Source organism: Onychomys torridus, chromosome 2 (assembly GCF_903995425.1).
Source record: "Onychomys torridus chromosome 2, mOncTor1.1, whole genome shotgun sequence".
In the NCBI taxonomy this organism is placed as follows: Eukaryota; Metazoa; Chordata; class Mammalia; order Rodentia; family Cricetidae; genus Onychomys; species Onychomys torridus.
The window spans coordinates 64085518-64109940 of record NC_050444.1 but is presented as its reverse complement, the minus strand read 5'-3'; the positions used below and the strand labels follow the sequence as shown (position 1 = coordinate 64109940).

The following is a 24423-nucleotide window of genomic DNA, read 5'->3' as shown; positions in this document are numbered from 1 at the left end:
ATACTGAACTGGGCTGAATTATAGAGACAGAAAGTGGCTAAAGGCTCATCTCCGACCTTGACTGGCTGGAGGGACAGTAGTCCCTGGTTCTACAAAGTAGGAAGCAGTGAAGCAGGGAAGGAGGGGAAGGAGGGACTCATGACATTAAGCCGTTACTGGCCCTCTCAGGACGGCTGGAAAGGCCCGGGGTCCTTTACTGTGGGTTCAGCCACGTCAACTGTGATCAAGGCCATGGAGTGCTAGGTGATCCTGGGAGAGCTCTGGGCCCAGGGTCCTTGTCCCTGACACTCTGGGAGGCCACCTCAAGCACTGTTGGCTCTCACACACTCAGTGCCCCCTTTAACACAGCACACCACAGACTACAATGTCCCTGCTCCCCAACCTCACTGCGTGCCGGTGAAGGCCAGAGGAGGGTGCTGGATCTCCCCAAACTGCTGTGTGGATGGTGGGAACTGAACTCAGGTCCTCTGGAAGAGCAGTTGGAGCTTCTAACCCTGAGCTATCTCTCCAGCTCCTAATGCTTCCTTCCCAAATATAATCTAGAGCTAAAGACCACTAGACTTTTGAGGACAGCCCCTAACACAAAGAACAAGGAGCCGGGGTAGTGATCTTAGCATCTGTGAGCCTAGCATTTGGGAGGCTGAGGCAGGGAGACTGTTTGTGTGTTTATGGTCAGCCTGGATTATAGCAGGACCCTGTCTCAAGAGGGACAGAGCAAGAAGACTATGTAATAGTACCTTTGTCCCTGATCTTTCCCAATAATCGCTCCATTGAACTTTCACCGCAGGGAACTAATTTGGAAATAAGGGAGTACATTTGTGTTGTTCTAGTCAGGTATATTTGATGTCACAAAAACCCGGGTTTGGCCATGTTTTACCCCAAACTTTATGATGAAATCTAATAGCAAAGGTAAGAAATGCTCAAAATAAATTACGATAAACTGTAGTCTTCCCATCTAGAAGCATCCTGAGGTCATTTTTTTTTAACATTCATTTATTTGTTTGTTTATTTGTGTGTGTGTGTGTGTGTGTGTGTGTGTGTGTGTATGTGAGTGTGTGCACACACACATGCCACGTATACATATGGAAGACTTTCGGGAATCAGTTCTCCTTTACTCTCACATGGATTCCAGGAATTGAACTCAGGTTGGCAGGCTTGGTGGCAAGCACCTTTACCCTGGGAACCAACTCTTAAAATACAGGTGTGCATGCTGTATGCATGCGCATTAGTGTGCAGGGGTTGGTGGGTGCATGCTGTATGCATGTGTGTTTGTGCAGGGGTGGGTGGGTGCATGCTGTAATCATGTGTGTTTGTGTGCAGGATTTGGTAGGTGCATGCTGTATGCATGTGTGTTTGTGTGCAGGGGTTGGTGGGTGTATGCTCACATGTCACCAAGGTTAGCAAAACTAGCTAGTCAGCAAGTCCCAGGGATCTGCCTGCTTCTGCCTCCCCACTGCTGGGATTACAGGTATGCCACCGGGTCTGGCTTTTACACAGGTGTAAGGATCCAAACTCACGTCCTCATGTTTTCAGGGCCCTACTGTTACATGTTTACAGTACTTTACTCATGAAGCCATCCCCCAGCCTCCAAGATCATACAGTGAACATCTATAGAACTGCTGTGTACAAGGCACTGTGGGGTGTTTGGGAATGGCAGTCTAAGAGACGAGACTCACAGCTCCACTAGAGGATTTCAGGTTTTTCCTCAGCCGTAACACACAAAACAGATCTGCTCTGTTGAAGACGGGGTACTAAACCCCCATGCTCCCCAACTCCCTTTCCCCATTGTGGGAACTCTGAATAGAATTCAAAGGGATTCTACCCCTTAAAGGGAAAAAATTCCAGAAGGCTCTGGGCACAGGCAAAGACAGGATTGAACATAGTTCTTGGCGACTTAAGATTATGAAGAGGGAAATAAAAGGCTAACTAGAAGTCATCTCTGGGGATGCCAGATGACTCAGGCAGTTAAAGTACTGGCTGTGCAAGTCTGGGGGCCTGAGTTCAGACCCGTAAAAGGCAGGGCATGCCTGTAATTCCTGAGCCAGGGAACCAGGAGGATCCTGAGGCTTGCTGGACAGTCTAGACACGTAGGCGAGCTCCAGGATCAGTGGAAAACCCTGCTTCAAAACAGTAAGATGAAGAAGTATTGTTAATAAAATAGCAGACTAAGCTTTCCAGAGAAGAAATAAGCTTTGTCATGTACATGAATTTATGAGCGTTCTCTTGAAGAACCCCATTCCCTGTCCGTGAGATTAGATGAAAGCATTGACTCCCCTATAGGAAAGTGCCTGTCTCTGAAATGGAGATGCTCAAAGAATTTGGAGATTTAAGAACTGGCGTTGATAGTAGGTATCAGTGGCTGAGTCACAAGAAGAATAAACAAGCTGCCAGATGTCTGAGCACACCTGGCCATGACCTCAGGAGTCTGCCTTTACAAATGGAATGACAGCCAATACCCACAAGGTCGTCTGACTTCCTCTGGGCAGTGTGGCTGCTCCTAGCTGACCAGGATACTGTTCCTAACTGGTTTCATGTTATTTTGGACTCCAAGCAAGGCTGGCCAGATGCTGGGAGTGTTCTGGAAGGGCTGTCCCAGACACAGCAGCTGCTTCCTTATTAGGCCTCTCTAATATAGTGTCCTCTTTCGAAGCACAGGACTGGTTTTGTTTGGGCTTCTTGTGTATACTGCTGAAGAGCTTCAGAGAATCGTCTGCCTCTAAAATCAAACACAAGCACCCTGCACAAGGCCTGACTCTGCAGCAGGACAGGACGGCCTGGTGTGGCTGGAGTCTTTTCCCCAGGTCTCTCTGCTTCCTTAGGAACCAACAGTGTGCAGGCCCCTTTAAAACATCACTGACAGAACCCACTGCAGAACTCACACCGGTTGGAAGCCTCTTTCGTCTCCACAGTGGCTAGAGCTCCCCAGGTCCCAGTTCGATGAATGGGCAATTTCATCCAGGAAAAGAACAAACCACCAGCCGCTGCTGACCAAGAACCTATTTCACAAAAACCTGATAATAAATTTTGCTTTGCTCCAGGGTCTCTTTCTTCAGGGAAGGGATTATACCTAGAAAAACATCTTTTCCACGCGTCTAGCCAGTGTGTGCTGCTTTTCCCATCCTTCCTTAGCTCAGCTTCTAGCACCTGGTCATCCTGAAGACCTTATGGTTCCTTTCAGGTATAATTACAAAGTAAAGCAAATCCTAACTCCAGGGAAAGTTCCTATGCAAAGTGTTAATGAACAGCCACCTCCTCCTCGTCTCTTCACTCCAAAGTGACTGTGCAGGACACACACTCCTCACTCTCAGAGGCCGGCCCACAGTTATGTCTCTAGAGATGGAGAACCTGCTGCAAATCCTATCTCTTCTGAGGGCAGGGCAGGTTAGCGGGGAGAGGGGGACATGAGAAGGAGGCAAGATTCAGGTCCTACCTTGACAGACAGCTCTTCAGAAGGAGGGAGGGAGACCACAGCGTCACAAGGCCCACAGGACAGTCTCCCAGTGCCAGGTGAAGGAAGGAAGCGAGGAACACCAAGACTAGACAGGAACAAACAGGGCGCTGAAGCCCAGCATGGCCTGCTTTGCTTGGAGACAGTTCTTAAATACTGATCTGCACGAGTAAGGCAGCTGGATCAAAGAAGGCGCCTGAACCGCTGCTCAACTGTCCAGTGTGGTCAATACCCTGCTTATCCTTTGGCAGTGCCCAGTGGCTCCTGGGCTCTGGGAAGCAAAGTCACAGTGTTCTCTGCTCCCCCTCCTCCCAGACAGTGGACTGAAGCATGCAGGCTGCCAAGCTGCTAGCCAATCAGCTTGTCCAGAGCTGTAAATAAAAGGGCACATCTGCATGGAGAAGTGTGGCTATGAGAAGAATCTGGATTGAATTACACAAACCAGTTGTGGGGCCAGGGTGGGGGAGGTGGGAGAGAGCAGAGGGAAGCCTCGCTGCCTTTCAGGGAAACCTCCAAGTGGAGCCCTGCCTCAGCATGCCGCCATCGCAGGCTCACTTCTCTGGGGAACCTGGTTCCAGCCTGGCCACCTTCTCAGCAGTGGGTCAGTGTTTCTGGAACTCCTCTGTCTGGGGGGAAGCCCTTCCTGGACGTGCCTCGTTTGCCAGTAGTTTGGATGGCAGCTTCCAGAGTCCAGCTCTCCAAGCCCAGGCACAGTACGGGACGGCCTCCGTAGTGGCCGCGAAGACTGTCTTCACATCAGTAGTGGTGTTTGCTTTAGTTACAGGACCAAGGTTGTCCTAAGTTTTGTTCTGTTCACTTCAACAATTTAAGAAGCAGGTGTGTGGCATCTGGCTTTGTCCTGAGGATTCAAGAGGTTAGGTTCTGTAATGTACAGAGCAAGGACTTGGTGCTAAGGTGGGCCTAGGTTCCAATCTTAGTCACAGCCTGCCAGCTATGGGATTCTGGGAAACTTCAGGCTGTAAACTGTTGTGATATTCCCCGAGAGGCTTGAGGTAGAATTCAAGAGCACATGTCATACCTAACATAAAGCTCAGCAATACGCTACTACTATCACTCTGCCTGGCAGATGACCAGTGTTCTTGTTTTTCTCCTCCTATCCCAGTTCCAGAGAAATCTAAAGCCTGTAGGTCTGAGGTATGTGTGGGCAAATGATCTAATAGTCACAGGAATACACCGGAATGCTGATACACACCTGTAACCCTAGTACTACATAGAGGCAGGCCATCCTCAGCTCCATAGCAAGTTTGAGGCCAGCCTAGACTAAAAGTGACATTGTCTCAAAAAACAAAAATAGTCAAAGGAATGGAAGGACAGTCACGTCCCTTTCCATTTCCTCTGGAACTAGGCCTGGTGACCCTGTGTCCATTAGATCTACGCAGTATTAACCTACCTCCCAGAGCAAAGACACCGCTCTAGTGTTACCTGCCGTAAGACATGCTCCCAGACTGGAGGTCCTTCTCCTGGGGCCCCAGCTCAGCTCCCAGTAGGTGAAGGGGAGGAACAGTCTGATCCCAAGATGGCAGGATAGGTCTGTCCAGGCTGTTGTGTGCCCAATCACAGCTGCTTGTTCGGCCTACAGACTAATAATAGCGACTCTGATGGCGACGGATTAAGACAGAGCTGTCCGAGGTGTTTATTTTTACACTCTGGCGTCAGTATCAAGTTCTACTGGTTACTGTCCAAATGTAGGGCAGCTTCCTGCTAGAGGAGTGGCCAAAGGCTTCTCCAGGTTGCTAAGTTGGGTCCTGAAGGAAGCAAGCTTTGTGGAAAACAGTTCAGTGTTGACAGACACGGAGTGGAGCAAGCAGATGTCAGGTGTCCAGGTGTCTAGTCCCAAAGCTCTGTGATCACATGGACCACAAGTTGAAGGCTGCTGCCCAGAGCATTCTCCTCAGTTGGGTAGGCCTCTTCCAGAAGAGCCTATGGTTGCTTCGGTCAGGACATATATACACACACTTACACACTGGTTGTATTGAAATGATCTGAACAGAGTCAAGGGAAGATTTCCACCCAACATCCCCAAGCTTGGCCTTGCCACAAGTCACAGACTAGTGTGGTATGTGCTGATGAGGAAAAGAAAGGGACACTTGGGAGAATATCATAGGACACCTGAGATAAATGGCAGGCTGAGCCCGTCCTCAGCTGATGGGTCGTTTCTAGGAGGAACATCACATTTCCTGGACACTCGCACCAGTAAAGCTGTATTCCTACAGGACACAACAGGCTAGAGCCACCAAGAAGCCAGCTGTCTGGCCAGAAGCCAGCGTCCACGTCACCTCTTCCCAAAGGCCTGAGGAGTGGGGTCCTAGGCACCTCATATATGCTGACTACAGCACATGCAGCCCCAAGGCTGTTTCCATCACCTCCCTGTAAGGCGGCCTTCTCCCTGCCCATCGGGCAGACAGTGCTGTGAGGGAGCAGACAGCTGGGCAGCTTGTGTAAATAGATGTAGACAGACCTAATGAGGGGCCACTCATCACACAGCAGACTGCTGGAGAATGACAAAAATGTACCACACATCAGGTAGGAATGCTGAACTGCAAAAAAAACCAGGCAAGCACATGGTAACAACCACTCCTTCACCTCCCTGCTAGACTCACAGCTACATCAGTGCACAAGGAGCCACAGTGTGAACTCGGTCAGCACACTCTTTTTCTGTCATTCAAGGCTTATCTGGCTGGCCATCGGAACAACAATGCAGCCCCAGAGACAACCAGACTCGATCACCATGATAAGCCTTTGAGGCAGCTCCCTCTGGAAGCTAGCATGCCTAGGATCATGGCAGGATGCCGGGGACAGGAACACTGTTTTCATTCTTGGTCTTTTCTCTGATGTGCTGGGTCACACGGGGCAGGCTACCTGTCCTCACAAGCTCCAGCTCTGCCCCCTGAAAAGGGTCTACTCGTAATCATCTTCTGGTGGTGAAGCAAGAACAAAATTTGAAAAACATAAAGAACAGGAAATGTAAATGCTATGAGTCAAAGCACTGGAACTAAACATTTCAGAACTGTAGTTATCGACACAATCGGGTAGAACACCTCGGCCCCCTCCAGGGCTTCCCCCCTTCTAGGCTATGGCGGCCATATTGGAAAGTGGGTTTGAGACACAGGTGAAGTAGTTAAGAGTCTGCTTGGCTATGTAGAAGGCAATGATTTCTGCTAACGTGGAAGAAAGAAGGTTGGAACAAAAGAGCAGGGACCGCCTCCCCCGACCCCGCTCTATGCTGCCCATGATGGCCCAGGACACTGGTTTGAGGCTGTCCTCCACTAGAAGTACAGGCAGGAGCAGGCTTTACAGGACTTGGTTTACAGGGCCCCAGAGAGCCACACTGACGGAGGACGGAGCACCAGTGCACAGCTGGGACAAAGGCAGTACTGTACCCGAAGGCCCACACAAGCCTTTATTCTTTCCAGTCCTGCAACTCCTCAGCCGGCAAGGTCTCTAGAACTCTCAGAGACGGAAAAGAGAAATCTAGTTTTCCTTGATACTGATGCACGGTTACTGCCTCTGCCTTCTCTGAGATTCCAAACAGACATCTGTACCTCTCCTGCCAGCTCTATTGATGCACACCTGCCTTCAGAGAAGGGGCCTTAGGGATCAGCAAGCTCTATCTGTAAAGGACCAGAAAGCAAATATTTGGGCTTGTGGGTAATAGAGTTATGCAGTGTACTCCTGGGTTTTTGTTTTCTTAAAAAATTTTTTGTATTGTAAATTGACCATTTATAGTTGTATACTTATAAGGTTCAAAGTGATGTTATGATTTATGAGTCCAGTATGGAATAAATAAGTCAAATGAATTTAACATCACCTCAAGTACTTAATCATTGTCTGTGGTAAGAACATCTGAATTCATTGTAAGAAATTTTAAAATGTGCAACCCTTTAAAAATGTAGAAATCAGCCGGGTGGTGGCACATGCCTTTAATTCCAGCACTCAGGAGGCAGAGGCAGGTGGATCTCTGTGAGTTCGAGGCCAGCCTGGTCTCAGTAAAGGAACAAATGGCTGATGGCTAAATACTTAATCCTTATAATATTACCCATTACTTATTAGATATGATGCTATCCACAGTGCTAGCTAGCTGTTGGTCATGAACACATTTCTAACCTTTACAGTCACTGTGCAGAGTAGACACTCTTGGCCTGCTTTGCAGCTGAGGACACCAAGGCAGTCTTGATTACGTTTATCCAAGATCACAGTGCTGGGCTCAGAACTCTGGTCTGACTCACTCCCAAGTTCTGCTATCATGGCTCTAACACGCTGCTAATATCCTCCGTGGAGAAGAACACTGAGTACATGCCTTCATTTGAGACTGGTTTAGGTTTTGTTCTAAAATAGCAATCTGTTGGTTCGCCCTTCTCAATAATATGACTGTCAGCAAATGACAAGATACTACAAATTGCTGCACAAATTCTAAACAGTCTTATAATAATAATAATAATAATAATAATAATAATAATAAAAAGACAGATCCAGATATTGGGGTGAATGCTGAAAGATCAGAGACAAAGGAACAAGCCACTAGAGAAACTTCTCACCACTGCCGAGTCCTCAGGCTGAATGGAAGGCGAGATCCTAACTCCACGAATCCTCTGACTGAATGGCCCTGAGTCCTCAGCCGAAAGGCTTTTAGTTCCTGTCTCCTCACACCTTATATGCCTCTCTCCGCCCAGCCATTTCACTTCCTGTCTCAACCTCCCAAGTGCTGGGATTAAAGGCGTGTGTGCTTCCCAAGTATTGGGAGCAAAGGCATGAGATCCCAAGTGCTGGGATTAAAGGTGTGTGCCACCACTGCCTGGTTCTGTTTCTTTCTTAGACTGAATCAATCTCACGAAGTCCAGGGTGGCTTTGAACTCACAGAGATCCAGATGGATTTCTGCCTCCTGCGTGCTAGGATTTAAGATATGTGCTAGAGTGTCTGGCTCTGTCTTCTGATCCTCAGGCAAGCTTTATTTGATATACAATATATCACCACAACAAATTATAAGCCTGGCAATTCCCTATGGTAAGCTGCATCTGATCGGTGGTCGCTGCGTGCTCATTGAGCCGGGGGTCTCTCCTGAAGGGAGACCTCTCCGGGGGTCTTTCAAAGCGACTGACATCCAATCAATACAGTCACATTTAAACTTGTGGCTTACCTGAACTAATGTTTATTTACTCTTCACAAGAATAAAGCAAGATGAAAATATGCTCATCTTTGCCTAGTGGCTAAAAAGTCTCTTCAAGCACTTGGTGTCACCTCTGTTGTTCTGTAAACACTTTGGGCTGTGCTGAATTAGTCCCTTCCTTCCCAAACCCCAGACTGCTAGCTGCCAATCAAACACTCATTCACTCTTTGTCAGCTTTGGTAACTTGGCTGAATACCATGTTCTCCAAGTGGAATTTTGTATTCCCACTTCCACCTGTAGAGGAAGTGTGTGGGCTTGCAATGGATTCTTCCTTCCTCTCTTCCCTGTCTTAACTGCTAGTAGGGTAGATGTGACAGCTACTACCTAGGTCCATAAAGATGGCCTGGGGGAAGCTGTCAGGAGACACGGGGGGGGGGGGGGGGGGGGGAGACAGACAGCAAGCAGCTTTGGAACTCAGGGAGCATGGCTGGGCCGTCAGCAAAGCCACATCCGAGGGAGCCTTGGGGAGGCAGAGGACCTCATGCTGCTTTTGAGCACAGCTCTGCTACTGCCTTTGTGGCCACCACATCTCATCATCTGTAAGCTGTGCAAAAACTCTCAGGAGGTTTCTAGCCCGCATTGGGCAGTGTTACTAGTACTTACAATAACAGTGACTGACTTCTTCCAAACATCGCTGCTGGAGCACATTAATGATTCAACCATCACCCTTAGAAAGAATCTAGCCGGGCGGTGGTGGCGCACGCCTTTAATTCCAGCATTCAGGAGGCAGAGGCAGGTGGATCTCTGTGAGTTTGAGGCCAGCCTGGTCTCCAAAGCGAGTTGCAGGAAAGGCGCAAAGCTACACAGAGAAACCCTGCCTCAAAAAACCAAAAACCAAAACAAAACAAACAAAAAGAATCTAGACATGCAAACTGTTAGTAAGGTTAGGTTAAGATGCTTTCAGTAATGGCTTTGAGGCAGAAAATCTTGGGGAATAATTTAAACTTTAGAAAGGTACACTTTTAACAGTTGAGCAAGGGACTCCTTGAGGTCAAGGAACAATAGCCTGGTTATTGCTGGCTGACGTACCTTTCTTGCTAGAGTGGGTTGGTGATCAAAGGTGATGATTAATTCCTTGTACCCATTCCTGCCCTCAGCTTCCTGACATGATTTAATAAAAAACTGTTGATGAGTGGGTATGCACCCTGAGGATTTAAAGTAGAGATGACTGGTTGTTCTTCATACATAAAAGTTTAGATTTGTGATTCTTTTAAGATTTTTTTTTTATAAGATTACCTTTTGAGAGAAATAATAGGAGATCGATCCTTTTTTTGTAACCACAAAATGCAGCCTGCCAGTAAAGGAACTGGCTGAGCAAAGTATCCTTGCTTGCTTACACTTTGTTAATCTATAACAAGTTACTTGGACACGAATATATGTAGGTTCTTGGGGATAATTTGTTTTCACCTGAAATACATGAAATGTTTAATCATGTAAAGGAAATGAGAAACATGTTTTTTACTTGTATTTATTGTAATCATTCACTTGAAAAATAGAACATAACCACATTTAATTTTTATATTGCTTGAAAGATTTTGCTGGGGTGATAAGCTGTAAGGGAAAAATAAAATGAAGAAGAAAGGGATCAGGCTAGAAGAACAGAAGAGATATCAAGACTTTCTCTGACCTGCTGAAGGTTTGCCCATTTGTCAACACCTAAGTCAGATCCTGACATGGTGGAGGTGAGCGTGGGTTTGAGTGTGTGTGTGTGTGTGTGTGTGTGTGTGTGTGTGTGTGTGTTTCCCTTTTTCACTGGCCCCAGAGAATTGTTTTACTCCCTCAGACAGAGTCAACTGAGTGATTAGTCTGCGACTCCTCCCTTCCATTCCCGAGCTGCTGAGGGCTGGTCCTTCAGAAGCAGGAACAAGCACAGAAGACGGGAAGGGTCTGGACGGACCTCAGAGGACTGTGGAATGCTGCACCAGCCCAGGGCTGGACGTCTGCTGCTGTCTGCTGTTGTGGAGAAATAAACTTTTCATTTTATCCAAGTCACCCATTTGGGGCTTCTAGCTTCTATTACATATATACCAGTGTGCGCGCACACATGTGTATTCTACTTTAGATGTCCTACCACATCTCAATAATCAAGTCTTACTGACCCTGTCCATCTTTCTCCATCCTTATTGCTACTGAAGACTAGCCTATAATTATCACTTGTCTGAATCTTTACAACATCTACCTTGAGACCTTGAGTCACCCTTTTAAAATGAAGTCTATTACACTACTCTTGCCTAAAAACTCATAACAGAATAACTGACCGAATATTTCAAAATGACCAGTAGAGAGGATTTTGAATATTTCTAACACAAGTGATAAGTGTTTAAGGTGAAGGATATGCCAATTACTCTGACTTGATCATTTTACATACATAGAAATACATAGAAATATCATGCTGTACATTGTAAATTGTACTATTATGGGTCCATTAAAAAATCTTCAAAGATTTCTAAAGAATTCCAACTTCTCAAAGATATACTTGACCCTTCCCAATCTCTTCAGCTGCCTGCCCTGTGTCTTCTGTACTGTCTAGAAACTGCTCATTTGTCTAGATAATTCCCACACAGCCCTCAGGTTTTCCTATAGTTGTGCTAATCCTGGAGTAGCACAACAATTCACTGATGAATATAAGCCCGATGGTCAACCTTATAAAAGAAATACACCGTGAGCATGCACACGGCCTACAGGCTATAAATTTAACTATCTTGTGCATTTCTTCCCTCTCTGGCTGCATGCTACCCCAGCACTGTACTCTTCATCTTTGCGGCCTGCTGACCTAGCCTAAAGCCGGACGCACAGGAGATGCTTGAAATGTGGCCCAAACTTACACCCGCCAGCCGAGAACTCGGTCTCTGAACTCATTCAGCAATGACCTTCACTAAACTAAACTGGAAGAATGTCTTTCTCCAGACGGGACTACAGCAGTCACAAGTGTGCACAGTTTCTGCGGCCTGACCCCAGTTCTCTTTGCCAGGGTGTGGGGACGCTGGATAGGAAACCAGAAGTTCACTGGCTGGCTTCCAGGACATGCAGAGAAATACCCCAGGGACCACTTCCACCGCTGGGCCTGGGCCTCGGACTGAGACCCAGAACAGTGTGTTCTGACATTCCTTCCTCTTTCCATCTTTCTTCCAACCTCACCCTTTAACCTCACCAGTCTTCAGCTTGGCCGTTAGCTATTCATAGGGGCCGCTGAGTAGCAAGGAAAGAATGCAGGATGTGTGGCAAAAAGTCCAGCACTCCTCGAGGAACAATTTGTTTTTTTCCCTTAAAAGGGCGGGGGTTGGGGAAGGAGGGCAGTCTGCGAAGTTACATAAGGTCGGCTGGCCTCCCTGGGAGCTACTCCAACTTCATCTGGAAGACTGTTTAGAATTTCAAGGAAGGGCTGGGCATGTCCTGCTTGGACAACCTAGCCTGGGGCCATCTCTAGAGGTAGGGAGGTTCTAGAAGGGGGTGTGTGACTCTTCACTTCCATTGCCAACTGCAGCCCCACTGGGTTCACTTGGGGACAGAACACTGCATAACCCACTTACAGTCCAATGTCACAACAAGGACAAGCCCCTTTGCCAAACAAAGTCCGTCTGGCATCAGGCCTTTGGGGCCCTTGGGAATCCAACAACCTGGCCCAACAGCCTACCTACCAGGCCGTGGCAGGGTTTCCGTCTCTGCTTCAGGTAGACAGACAGCAACTCTGGTCCTAAGGACTCCAAGATGCCACTCTTACCCCCAAACTAGATAATTCAGTGAGTAAATTACAACTGAGTCCCTTCCAAGTGCCAGGTACTACACCATGGAGACAAAGAGACCCGATGGCTGTCTGCATGAAGCTTCAAGCTCACGGAGGGAGACCAAACCCCTGGGTACGGTGATGCAGGCTGGGCTGGGAATGCAGCCAAGTGACAGCACACTTGCTTAATATGTAAAAGGCACTGTTTTATCCCCAACATAGTCCCCACTAAAACATGAATATACAAACTATCAACTAGGCCTTGGGATGGCTGGGGCACATGAAAACAGTTAAATTATAAAAATCACTGGGGATGAATTCAGACAGAGTTCTTGCTTGGCATGTTTCTGGGTTCAGCTCTTAGTAAGGGACACATACAGAGAATTCAAGGGGGCTGGAGAGGCGGCTCAATGGATGAGAGCATTGGCTGCTCTTAAAGAGGACCTGGGTGTGCTCCCAGCCCGGGACATGGCAGCTCACAACCACGTGTAACTCCAGTTCCAGGGCATTATTTGATGCCCTCTTCTGGCTTCCATGGGCACCACCCATGCACGCATGCACATACTTACATACATGCAACCAAGCACTCACAATTAACATAAGTAAATCTTTAAAACAATACCACAGAAGTCAGCCCTGGAGCTGTGGTGATGATTCAGTTTCTAAAGTGCCTGCTGGGCAAGGATCTGAGCTTGATCAAACCCACATGAAAAGCCAGCCAACTGGTATGCATTTGTAACCCCAGTGCTGGGGAGGTGGAGACAGACAGCGTAGCCTAACTGGCAAGTTCTAGGCCAGTGAGAGACCCTGTCTCAAAAAACAAGATGGATGGCTCCTGAGGAGAAACAGCACTCAACGTTGTTCTGTCTTACACACAGACATACACACGTGTGCACCTGCACATGTTAGTGCACACGTGTACACATGAACTCTCTCTGTTTTGTCCAGCAGCTAACTAGCTAGTGCTCCTAACCACTGAACCATCTCTCCAGCCCTAACTTAACTCCTTCTTGATTAAAGCCTGCTTACACTGTACTAGTGACTAAGTCACTTGTGTTAAAGTGACAATGCTGTTCCACACAGTGGCTAGCTGACATCAACAACCTGACCCCAGTTGAGGTCCCCTCTGACTTACGGATTTTGTTGGAGTTTAGCCCATTTATATTTCATATTTATACTTAAGGCATAAGAACTCACGTCAGCAAACTACCCACTGCCCATTACAACTTCAGGTCATTTACTTCTGTTTCTTTGTGGTCAATGTAGAGGGCTGTGAAACAGTGGGTATAGGATATAGGATTCTAGTCCCCCACCCCCTACCTTCTCCTTCCCTTTCTTTTGTTTTTGAGACAGAGTCTTACTATGTAGCTCTGGCTGTCCTGGAACTCACTCTGTAGACCAGGCTGGCCTCAAACTCACAGAGATCCACCTGACTCTGCCTCCTGAGTGCTGGGATTAAAGGTGTGCACCACCACATCTGGCTGTTTTCACTTTTTCTTAAGATAGGTTGTTTCTATATAGCCCAAGCTGGAGAGAAACTGTGATCCTCTTGCCTCTGCCTCCTGAGCAGCAGCTGTTATTACAGTCATGTACTGTTATTTCTGGCTTTTGTAAAGGACTAGGCAAGTGATATGATACTCCCAGCACTTGGAAGGCAGAGCCAGGTGGTGGATCTCTGTGAGTTTAAGGCCAGCCTGGTCTACAGAGCGAGATCCAGAACAGGCACCAAAACTACACAGAGAAACCCTGTCTTGAAAAACAAAAAACAAAACAAAATAATAATAATAATTAATTAATTAATTAATTAATTAATTAATTAACATGAATGGGTGTCTGCCTGGTACCATTGGAGGACAGAATAGGGCATCAGATTCCCTAGAACTGGAGTTATAATGACTGTGAGTCATCATGTGGTTGCTGGGAACCAAACCCAGGTCCTCTGTAAAAGCAGCCAGTGCTCTTAACCACTGAGCCACCTCTCCAGCCCTCAGAATCATTTTTATAATGAAGATAATAACAACACCTTTCTTACAGGTAAAAGTTAGAGAAAAGATGTATGATGTCAAAGACAGTGAATGGTATTTACTGAGGGCTCAGTAAATAACAACTATACTAAATATATACCAGGAATCTCCTTTTCTTGAATCCAAATCCCTGTTCCTGCCTTTTTGATAGTAATTTCCAGCAGGGAACCATGTCATTATGATGGCCACCATTTCCTGTTCAACAGGTAACTGCAGCACATGCTTTAACTTTTCTCCACAGCTCTGTTCTTCGTTCCTGTGTCACAGGAAATGTCCCAGGAGAACACAGAGAAAGGTACGGTGAGTTTGAAGCTATCTGCAAATCCAGAACTCCCCATCCAATACACATCACTAGGTACATGACTACCTGAATGGCCCACGGTCAACAGAACACCTGGGAGAGTCCTCCACATGAAAAAAAAAGAAAAAGAAAGAAAAGAAAAGAAAAGAAAAGAAAAGAAAAGAAAAGAAAAGAAAGTCTTAGTTATCCTGTTTTCTAAATTCCTACAACCAACGCTCTAATTCGGGATTCCTTCAACCCTCAACAATTCTTCCAAAGGATAAGAGTTTATAATTTTGTAGAGGAAGGCAGATGAAATCACACGGTACAAATATGATCAAGAAATAAAGAGGCAAAAGACCTGGTCAGAAATGAGCAGGCGGGAAGCCCTGAGGCAGAGATGTTTAAGCTGAGGTCTGAAGGAACTTACGTAGATGAAGGCTGAGAAGCAGGAGTCTAGGCAGAGGAGGAAGAAACATGCTTGGCCATTTAGAAAATGACACTGTGAAGGTATTTTCACAGTTCTGCCAAAGAACATAGGGGAGAATCAGGAGTAAATATATAGAAAAATAAGCAAATAAAAACAAAGTACTAACAGTTACAAAAGGTACACAGTAATAAATGTTCACAGACCAAGTCTCACAGTAAATACAAGATATTATTTAATTGGAGCTTGTAAAGAAAGCAGATTATTTATTATTATTATTATTATTATTGGTTTTTTGAGACAGGGTTTCTCTGTGTAGCCCTGGATATCCTGGAACTTGCTTTGTAGACCAGGCTGGCCTTGAACTTACAGAGATTCACCTGCCTCTGCCTCCTGAGTGCTGGGATTAAGGTGTGAAGAAGAAGGTAGGTTATTAATGCTGAGTTTTTGCTTTCTATGTTAGAAAGTCACAAGCTATTTAAACCAAGGATATCTGGGTTTGGTGGCACAGGTACAGCACCAGCACCTGGAGCCAGTGGCAGGAGGGGGCAGGAGCTCAAAATCAGATACACAGTACAGTGAGTTCTAAGTTATTCTGGGCTTCCGGCTCTGCTCAGGATCGCACGCACGCACCCACGCACGCACACATGCACGCACACATGCACGCACGCACGCAGTAGCACTTGTCTTTAATTCCAGTACTCGGGTGACAGAGGCAGGCAGATCTCTGGGTTCAAGGCCAGTCTGGATTACATAGCAAGTTCCTGGGGCAGCCAGGGCTGCAGAGTAAGACCCGATCTTGAAAACAAAACAAAAGAGAACGACAACACACACGTATGCACGCACACATGCACGCACACATGCAAGTACGCAGGTACACGCCATACCGAGGCTCTAAACCGGGAATGGTGGTCAGTACCGGTAATCTCAGCAGCACCTGGAAGGTGGAAGCAGAAAGACGGCTGTGACCTGGGCTATGCACTGAAGAAATCAAAGAAGTGAGGAATGAGTGTATCATTTAGGAACGTGGACGTAGCCAGCGGGACAGGGAAGAGACCTGAAAACAGTAGTTATTGTCCAGCAGGGAGGCACATGACCTGGAGTCCCCTGGTGGTACTCAGAAACAGCCAGGGGATAGGAAACAGAATTAGGTAAGAGTGGATGGAGGGTCTTGGGTGCTGTGGCATACACCTGTGATGCCAGCACTCGGGACGCAGAGGCAGGATGTTCATGATTTTGAGAGAAGCTCGGTTTAACATAACAAATTCAGGTCAGCCGGGGTTCCACAGCAAGGCCCTGCCGAAAAAGCAAAGCAAAACAAAACAAACAAACAGTGGTCACTGAAGAGCAGGCAGGTGCAGCAAACGCTGGCTGGGGTTGCTCATGAGAAGCCAGAGTGCGGCTTGACTTCCTAACAAGCTAGCTTTTCTATTAAAGTGACCCCTGACCCCAGATCATCAGAGCACCATTCCTCTGTTCTCTTTAGCAGGTGGCATCCACTGGCTACCCATGATGTTTCTGTTTACCTAATCTCCCAGCCAATACTTGCTCTCCCTTCCCCACTTCTTCGAGACAGAATCTGGTCCTAGAACCAGGACTGGCCTCAGATGTACTCTACAGTCCAGGCTGGTCTTGAACTCATGATCCTCCTGCCTCAGCCTCCCAAGTGCTGGTAATATATGCCCCCCACCCCAGCCTTCCATTAACTCCTGGATTATCTACTGTCGAATTTCATTTCCTGTTACCTCTCTGATATTGTCTGGACCAGGATCATCAGTGAACTCCAGGTCAGCAAACATGAGGGACACTTTCAGCCACACCACGAAATCAGTTTTTCTAAAAGGCCATTTTCCTGCCTCGGGGACTTTTACATATGTTCCAAGCATTTTTTTTTTTTAATTAAAATAATGTGTTATAAATATTTAAAACATTCTTCAATAACTATAATCCTGGCTTGAAATTCAATCATTTAAACATTTAATTTTTTTTTTAATTGTCTGTGTTCTGCCTGCATGTATGTCTGTGTACAATTTGCATGGCCAGTACTCACAGTGGCCAGAAGAGGGTGTTGGGTTCTGTGGAACTGGAGTTATAGACAGTTGTGAGCCACCATGTGGGTGCGTGCTAGAAGTTGACACTGGGTCCTCTGCAGAAGCAGCCAGTGCTCTTAACCACTGAGTCACCTCTCTGGCCTTGGTCACTTAAAATCAGTTTAGAAGCTCAAACACTGGAAGAAGCTGAGTCCTTCCTAGGTCTCTGAGAGACCTTGGATTCAAACTCTTCCTGCCCTATGGCCAGGTATAACACATCTTTAATCCCAGCACTTGGGAGGCACAGGCACACAGATCTCTGTGAGTTCAAGACCAGTATGGTCAACATAGCGAGTTCCAGGCCACCTACATCTAAATAGTGAGACTGTGTCTCAAAATTAAAAAAAAAAAATGTGTATCAATATTTTGCCTGCATGTATGTATATGCACCGTGTGTGTGCCTGGAGGCCAGACAAGGGCATCAGATGTCTTGGAGCTGGAGTCACATGTGGCGGTGAGGTGCTCGGCAAGGGCTGGGAACTGAACCTAGGTTTTCCACAAGGGCAGCTGGTGCTAGCAGCAGGTGAGCCATCTCCCCAGCTCCATCCTTTCTAGGGGAAAACAAGCTGGATGTGGTGACACATGCCTCCGGGAGGCAGGGGAGGTGGATTTCTAGTTCAAGGTCAGCCTGGTCTACTAGTGAGTTCCAGGTCAGCCAGGGTTACATAGTGAGACCTTGTGTCAAAACAAAACAAAACAAAACAACAACCCAAACAACCAGGAAGAAAAGCCGTTCCAGTGGTCAGAGTCGAGATGTGCAGAGTAAGAAGTTGAGATTGAAGCCGGAAGAGCAGAGCTTCTCAAAGTGTGGTCCATGAACCCACAGAATCTGCCCTACCTGGGGCTTTTAAAAACAAGATTAATTTTTATTTGTAGGAGTGTTTGGTATGTTCATGCACCATGTGCATGTGACACCAGCAGAGGCTGGAGAGAGCTTCAGACCCCTTGGAACTGGAGTTACAAATGGTTGTTAGCCACAACAGAGGTGCTGGGAACTGAACCAGGGTCCTCTGGAAGAGCAGCCAGTGCTCTTACCACTGAGCCATTCCCCCACCCCCTTTCCTAGGGAGGTTTTTGGGTAGTTAAGCACCTGGGCCTCAGACTAGGCTTCCCAACAAGAATTTCAGGGGCAACGCAGGTAGATTCTTTTTTTTCTTTTTTTATCTTAAATTTGAAAGCATATGTCTAGAGAAGATTAGAGGAAGAAGGCCACAGTACTCAAAGAGGAGGTGTAGAACCCTCTAGCATTCAGTATGTACATGCACACATATATTTAAACTGTATATATATATATACATATATATATATATCCCCAACCCCAAAGTTGTCATACTGCAAACAAGGAAGTATGACTAGGAAAGCATTTTCTAACTCCGGACTAAACAAGCTGACAAACGAGTACAGGCCTTAAACTAAAAGGATGAAACCTGCAGTTCATCTGGCTCTGTGCAGCTCACTGACTTAAGCCAAGAGTTTCATAGGATTAGGAGACTGTATGTATGCAGAAGGATTTTGGTAATGTCTCTCTCAAACCACCGCCAAGCATCAGCTGAGCAGCTCATTGACAGGTTATAGACTCCCAACCCAACCATGTCTCCAGTGGGGAATCAGGGCTCCGAGGGGAAACTGAGCCTTCCAGAGCCTGCATATGCTGCTGCAAACCCAGCAGTTTGGGAGGCTGAGGCAAGAGAACCCTGAGTTTGAGGCCGTGTCTCAAAGCTAATGACAACAAACGTTCTAGGACCCTTGGGACATACCCAGCCAGATAACTCATAAATTCAGCTGGAGTTGTTTGGGATGGCCTCCACATGTAGCCCAAGCAGGTTTTGAACTCATAAACCTGCCTCGGTCTCCCAGTGCCATCCTCGGCTCTCAGTGGTTGCTCTGGGATGATAGAGAAATGAGACGGTAAACCCCGCGGGAAGACACCAGAAAGGAAACCATTAACATTAGCATCTTAGAGAAAAATTTCCATCTATTCAGAACCGTCAGAGAATTGTTTCTCTGTATGACAAAATCTGGCTGTATCCTAGGTCAACCAACAGGGTTAATATACAAAGAAAACTTTGGAAGAGAAATAACCCCAGGGTGAACAGGGCCAGCAGAAAGTCTTCAGCCCTCTCCAGGGTTTCCCTTTCCTCCAGGTTCATCTGGATCCTAGCTATGCCATCTTGAGAACTCTCTTTTCTTTACAGGTGCATGGATAAAAACAACTTTCCATTTTTGCTTAAGTATGAACTGTGAAGCTGAATTTTCTTTTTAAAAAGAACTGTACAGGAAATGAAAAGAAGCACAAAAATATAAAAATACATAAACAAATCAAAGACAGATTTTTGGTTTAGTTATACAGCAAATACATTTAGCCTTTGGAGCCTAAGATAACTACATTCTAGCAAGAAGTTAGCTGGGTCTTACTCATTTCAGTCATTTCATGGACCATTTCCCACATCTAGGCAATGCATACTGATCATTCTCACCACTGCCCTCTTCAGCTCCCTGGCTGCAGCTCCCTCCCTGGCTTCCCCACAGATCTTTCTCACATTCATATCAATTTGTTTTGTTTTAAGACCCACAGAGTCTAACCAGGGCCATCTCTGTGGCCAGGAGTTTGGAGTTGCCTGAGGGAGTCAGACACAGAACTGAAGACCAGGTATCAACCCATGGTTCTGGTCCACAGGACTTTACAGAAGAAGCTGAAACACATAGGCTTACTGTCTTATGTTTTTGGAGAAGATAAGAGACTTTTTATTAAATGAAGAAGAATTCTAAGCAATAGAGATTTTCTTTTTTAAGGGAACTGAACTCGGGTCCTCTGAAAGAGCAATAAATGCTCTTAACTGCTGGGCCATCTCTCCAGACCCACAATTCTCAACCGTTGATTAATGGACCAGTTTTTTTCTAGGTGCCAACTGAGGGCTCAAACACCATATCATCAAATCCATAAGGATTATGTGTTAGGAGTAAATACATTTTACTTTGCCAGCTTTATTCAACAGATACCAAGAGCCCTCACTAAGAAGTGAGGCCAATAAATATGTTGTGTGAATTTTGTTTGTGTTCTGACGAATAAAGCTTGCTTGGAATCAGAGTTCAGAGCTAGCCACTAGTTAACCATAGAGGTTTGGAGGACTATAGAGAGAGGAACAGGAAGTGGTAAGGCGGGGCTGAGACGGGATCTCCGCCCTTTTGGTTAGAGGAACAGAAGAGGTAGGAAGTCACTGGTGGCTGCTCCCCTGCTTCTCTGCTCTTTCAGATTCTTAACACAGTATCTGGCTCCTGGATTTTTACTGGTAAGATTAATTAGATTGATGCATCATAAATAAATAAGTAGATGACATCCAAATTAAAAAAGAATAAGGAAAGTTATCTTTATCCCCATATGAAATGACCCCACAATCAGGAAACCATAAAAATTCCACAGAAAGCATTAGGACAAATATTGTAAAATTAACAAAAATTACAATTTTACAAATTACAAAATTAACACGTAAAAATCAGTTGTGTTTCTACACACTAACCATGAATAAACCAAAATGGAAATTAAGAATAGTCCCATATATAGTAACATCAAAGAGAAAAAAATACTTAGGAATAAACTTAGTCAAAGAAATAAAAGACCTATATACTGAGTTCAAAGCCAGCCTGGGCTAAATAGTGAGACTGTATCTAAAACAAACAAACAAACAAACAAACCATCAAGAGAGAAAGGCTAGTTCTCGGATTGGGAGAAAATATTCACAAAGCACTTCTTGCATGCAGGTTAATGCTTAAATATGTAAAGGACATTTGACTCGGCAACAGAAAACGTCCCAGGACAAAACGGGGCAAGGACTTGAGCAGACATTTCTCCAAAGAAGAGCCACACGTGGCCAGTAAAGACACAAAAAGATACGGGGTGCAAGTCAAAACCACGGGACCTGAAAGGAAGGGAGACTATGAACAACTTACAGAGGTGATGTGTGAAAAAGACAGTGCCAGCTGCCTGAGAAGCTGAGGCAAAGGAGCAGGAGTTCAAGGCCTGCTTGGGCCACGTGCCGCGTTCAAGGCCAACTCCAGTAACTTGGACCCTGCCTCAATTTTGAAAAGAAGAGCTTGTGCTGTAGCAATGGTAGAGGACTTCACGAGCGTGGGGGCTTTGGATTTGATCCCTGGCATTGTAACAGAACAGTGAAACCAGCATAGACCTACACTGACACTGCTTTATGCTTATGAGGACGGCCTCTTAAAACCTACAGAATCACATGTGCTGGCAAGGAGCTGGGAAACGACTCCCTGTGTACTGGTGGGAGTGAGGAATGGTACAGTATTTATGAGAACTTGTGCTGGTTCTTATAAAAAAAACTTCATGAATCTATCACATACCAGCAACTCATTTCTTGGTATAAATCACAAAAATTGAAAGAAGAAACTCAAACGTATCTGTACACTCATATTAATCTCAGTATTATTCGTAATGGCTAAAAGGCAAAAGCAACCCAAGTATCCATCAATAGATAGACAATGGAATGTGGCACGTACACATTCTCCAATGCACATACAAATGTGTGCGTACACACACTAAGTATATTCAGCCTTAGCTATGAGGGAAACTCTGATATAAGCTACAACATGGATAAAACTTGAAAAAATTCTGTTAGGTAAAAGAAACTATTTCAAACTATCATGAGTCCACTTACATGGTGTCTACAGCAGCCAAGTTCAGAGATGTGAGCTGCTGACTCCAGGAGATGGGAGGTGGGGGAAGCGGGGAGTCAGTCTTCCTAGTACAGAGTTTCAGTTTAAAAGAAGAAAAAAAGGAGTTGGAGAGATGGCTTAGTGGATAAGAGCACTGGCTGCTCTTCCAGAGGACCTGGGTTTGATTCTCAGCACCCCCATGCTGGCTCACCACCCTCTGTAATTTCAGTTCCAAGGGGATCAGACACCTTCTTCTGCCACTGCATACATGTGGTGCACAGATATATATATCCAGGCAGAAACCCATACACATAAAAATAAATAATTTGAAAGATGAAAGTTCTGAACTTGGATGGCGATGGTTGCACAACTGTATGAACACACATTTTTATCACAATGGAAAGGAGAGTAAATTTGGTACAACGGAGAATGTGCCCTCGGTTAACACGCTGTTGCTGTTGTAAGAATTCCACCCCATACCCACCATTCCACCCCAGTGCCCACAGCCAGCTTGGTGCAGTGTTAATACCTGTCCACCCAAAAGGTGCTCCCATGCAAAACAGATGCATGGGATCGAAAGAGCAAGATTACAAACCACTGTTGGAGTGAGTATCTTCAGGGTAACCTAAGCACTGACCTATCAAAGCACTTCACAGAGCCTGGCCTTACCCAGACGTGTACGGCATGACCTCTTGGTCAAGTGACTTTTAGCAGAGTGCACAGTCATTGTGTGTGAGTAACAGGAAGACAGGAAGAAAAGGGTGAGTTATTGTCCTAAATTTGCAAGCAAGCCCTGAGAGGAAAACAGAACACATAAGCCTCCTCGTGAACTACGGTTGCCAGATTTAGCAAGTAAAATTATAGGGTTCCATTGTTTATCACAAATTCAAATTTAACCGGGCAACTATCCTATCTGGTAGTGCTCTGAAGTTTTGGGATTGAGGAGAAAAATCAATAATCCAGGGGGTTTTGACCTGGGGTAATTGAGGTCTGTAAGGAGCCTATGCCAGAAAAAGTAGAAAATTCTAAATTCATTTAAAAAATATACTGATTACAAAAAATAAAAGTAAAAAAAAATTATTTAATTTGGCTCAGGAGCCTCTCCCCACGCTGGGTTTCTGTGATCTCAAGTTTTGTTATACAAAGACATGTCAGAGGGTAAGAGTAATCAAAGCTAGACACTGGCATGTGAAAAACATCCTCTGCATCTGTGAAGGCACACTTCCGAAAGTGATGATGGTCAAGTTGCATGGGGTGGCCCACAGTTTTAGCTCCACTCCTCAGGAGGCAGAGGCAGGCAGATGTCTTTGAGTTCAAGGCATGCCAGGGCTACAAAGTGAGACCTTGTCTCAAAACAACAACAAAAAAACCCCAACCAAACAAAAAGCGTCCTTCGACATCAATATAAAAATCACTGGGACGCAGAAAGGAACAGCTGTGTAAGCCCCCAAGGCCAGACAGCAGGAGGGGGTACTTGGGGTAGTGTTTAGGTGGTGTCTTCCCATAAAGCCACACTACTGTTTATGTTCTACAGAGCATCCTGTGCTATTTATTTATTGTTTGTCTGTTTGTTTCCGGGGATTGAAGCCACTGACTTGATGTGATGCCAGGCAAGGGCTCTGCTGGTGAGATACAACCCCAGCCCCCTCAGCCACTATTTTTATTTGCTAATACTTTGAGCCTGTGTTGGAATAATGCTATCAGGCCCTCCTTCCCAGCTTATAAACGGCTACCGTTTTTCCTGCACCGTTTCATCATCCAGCAACACCGCCTACTTTCCTTAAAGCCTGGGCCAAAAATAAGTACCTGAACCCTGAACCTAACCAAGGTCCTTCGCTTCTTCAACCTCCTGAAGCATGCATGGTTCAACAACCAGCTACAGAGTCAGATTTAAGGGCCGGGCTGGCTCTAGAGTTCTTCCCCAGGGGGAGCAGCTAGTCTCCAAGGAAGAGGAACGGTAACCCTGGCAAAGCTCTTTCAAGATTATCTGGGTAGCCTCTAAGGAACTAACCAATACGAACCTCTGCAGCTCTTAGATTACCTTAAAACAAAACAAAAACAAAAACAAAAAAACGCAAACAGCAGGCACATAGAAGTCCTAATGGCAAACGAGACTGGAACAAGAACGGAAAGGTGATAAATTCTGAATATTCCTAGACCGAAAGACTGAACCAATCCCCTAAATGACACCCTTTTCTTCTTTATGTAACGAGACACACCTTTCCTGCCCCGCAGTCCCCGCACTGGACTCGTTTACTCTTTCATCTGCCCAGGAGGTATTTAATTCGTGCTACTATGTGCCAGGCACTGTGCTGGGGACCGCAGAAACAAAGATAAGCAGTGTGTGGCCCTCTCAGTGTCTGCAGGGCCACCTTGGCGAGCCACAGCTGGTCTGTGACAACTGGATCACCTTGTCCTTCACGGCAGGTGTGTGCAGTAACGGAGCAGCAGCGAACAAGAAAGGTAAAACTGGCCGGCGCTGGGCAAGGATCAACTTGGGAACCCGGAGCCAAAGGCACGGAGGGCGGGCGCAGAGGACCCGCTGCGGTCACTGCGGGAGATGACAGGCA

At 46.1% G+C, this 24423-nt stretch overlaps 1 protein-coding gene across 2 annotated transcripts in view; it reads right to left on the bottom strand.

Moving 5' to 3' along the window:
* Nucleotides 1–24423, bottom strand: part of Rusc2 (RUN and SH3 domain containing 2) — a 48488-nt gene that overhangs the window by 23556 nt on the left and 509 nt on the right. The window lies entirely within an intron of this gene.